The sequence below is a fragment of the Apis dorsata genome, unplaced genomic scaffold (assembly GCF_000469605.1).
Source record: "Apis dorsata unplaced genomic scaffold, Apis dorsata 1.3 scaffold_41, whole genome shotgun sequence".
Lineage (NCBI taxonomy): Eukaryota > Metazoa > Arthropoda > Insecta > Hymenoptera > Apidae > Apis > Apis dorsata.
The window spans coordinates 364958-367184 of record NW_006263343.1 but is presented as its reverse complement, the minus strand read 5'-3'; positions in this window follow the sequence as shown (position 1 = coordinate 367184).

Sequence of the window (2227 nt, the reverse complement as noted above, 5' to 3'; positions counted from 1 at the left end):
GAGAGAGAGAGAGAGAGAGAGAGAGAGAGAGAGAGGAGGTGTTCCGAGAATCGAAAGGCCGAGAGAAGGCGGAAGAAGGAACGAGAGAGGCACGAGAAGAAGGACGAGGAGTCCGCAGACAACAAAGGGCGGCCTGAGGAGGAGGAAGGATTTTGGAGAGGAGAGTTGTGATGATTTTTTTTTTTTTAATTAAAATCGATAATCGAGCCCACGATGAAGGAATATACGTAGAATATATTGTTAAATGATGGGTAATAAATATTTCAAAAATGAATTTGATCATAAGTGATCACAATTTCATTTTTGAGATTTTTTAAAATTTAAAATTGAATAGAAAATTTAGTTTGTTTAATTGGTATTATTTGAGATAATGAAATTCGTTAGAAGTAATTTTTATTAATTACTGTAATTGATTCAAAAGATCTCGATTCTTTAAATTTTTAGACGTTTAATGAATTTTGAAAAATAATTAATTTTTAATTATTAATTCAATTTAAGAAATATTTGAATGAAGTTGTAATAAGTATAAATATATCGATTGAGTCACAGGTACGATAAAATATCGTAGAATATATATATCTTTCTCTCTTTTTAAACGAAATAAGAAATCGAAAGTGTAACAATTTTCTAATTCGAATCGCGTATAATAATTTACATGAAAGAACGAGGGAAGGAAAATGGGAAATTAAATTAAAAATCAGAGAATCGACCTCCTCGTAGAGTTACGTTGCAGAGAAGAAGAAGAAGAAGAAGAAGAAGAAGAAGAAGAATTTTAATTTCGTGTAAAAAGTGTATTTTTTTTTTTTATTAAAACAGATCGATAAGTCACAGAATTGTAGATAAAAGATCGTATAATGTGTATATATCTCTCTTTAAACGAAATATTTAATTATATTTAATTATAAAATTTTAAATAAGAAATCGAAAGTGTAACAATTTTCTAATTCGAATCGCGTATAATAATTTACATATGGAAGAACGAGGGAAGGAAAATGGACTATTAAATTAAAAATCAGACAATCGACTTCCCCGTAGAGTTACATTGGAAGAAAGAAGAAGATGAAGAAGAAGAAGAATTTTGATTCCATGTAAAAAATATATATATATATTTTTTTTTATTAAAAGATCGATAAGTCATAGAATTATAGATAAAAGATCGTATAATGTGTATATATTTCTATTTTTAAACGAAATAAGAAAGTGTAACAATTTTTTAATTCGCGTATAATAATTTACATATGGAAGAACGAAGGAAGGAAAATGGAAAATTAAATTAAAAATCAGAGAATCGACTTCCCCGTAGAGTTACATTGGAAGAAAAAAGAAGAAGAAGAATTTTGATTCCATATAAAAATTTTATAAAAAAAATATTTTTTTTTTTTTTATTAAAAGATCGATAAGTCAGAGAATTGTAGAAACGATAAAAGATCGTATAATGTGTACATATCTCTCTATTTTTAAACGAAATAAGAAATCGAAAGTGTAACAATTTTTTAATTCGCGTATAATAATTTACATATGGAAGAAGAAGGGAAGAGGGGTGGGGAGTTTCGTGACGAGGGGAGGTTATGGAAAATGAAATTAAAAATCAGAGAATCAACTTTTCCGTAGGGTTGCGCGCTGGGCTGGCTGGTTTTAAAGGGGTGTAATTGCGGGAAATAAAGTTTCGAATTGGCCAGATAAGATCGTGCTGCGACAAACACACATGCACACATATATATATATATACAGGAATAACTTTCGTTATCGGCGATGCACGAGCCATTAACAATTAGTGGTCGCGTGAAAACGGCCAATCTACGTATACCTATGTATACAGATGGCGTGTTCTACAAAACACCCTTTTTCTTTGTCGCTTGACCGAGAAACTACGATTTCTTCGTGAAAGAATCCTTCTTTCTTCCTTTTTTTTCCCCCTTCTTTTCCCTTCCACAAACGACGAATTTATTCCAATAGCGAAACGAAATGATCGAGGATACGATTATATCACGTTCTCTGATCTTTCGAATTCCAGGAAATGATATATTTTTCCGTGAAATTAACGAATTAAAAATCAAATATTCGAGTATCCTATTTTAATCCATCATTTTTCCATGTGAAAATATGTATATTCCAAAGATATATATATTCTAATATTATTATGTTTTCTGATCTTTCGAATTCGAAGAGACGATATATATATGTATATTCCAATAGCGAAACGAAAAGATCGAGAATACGATTATAT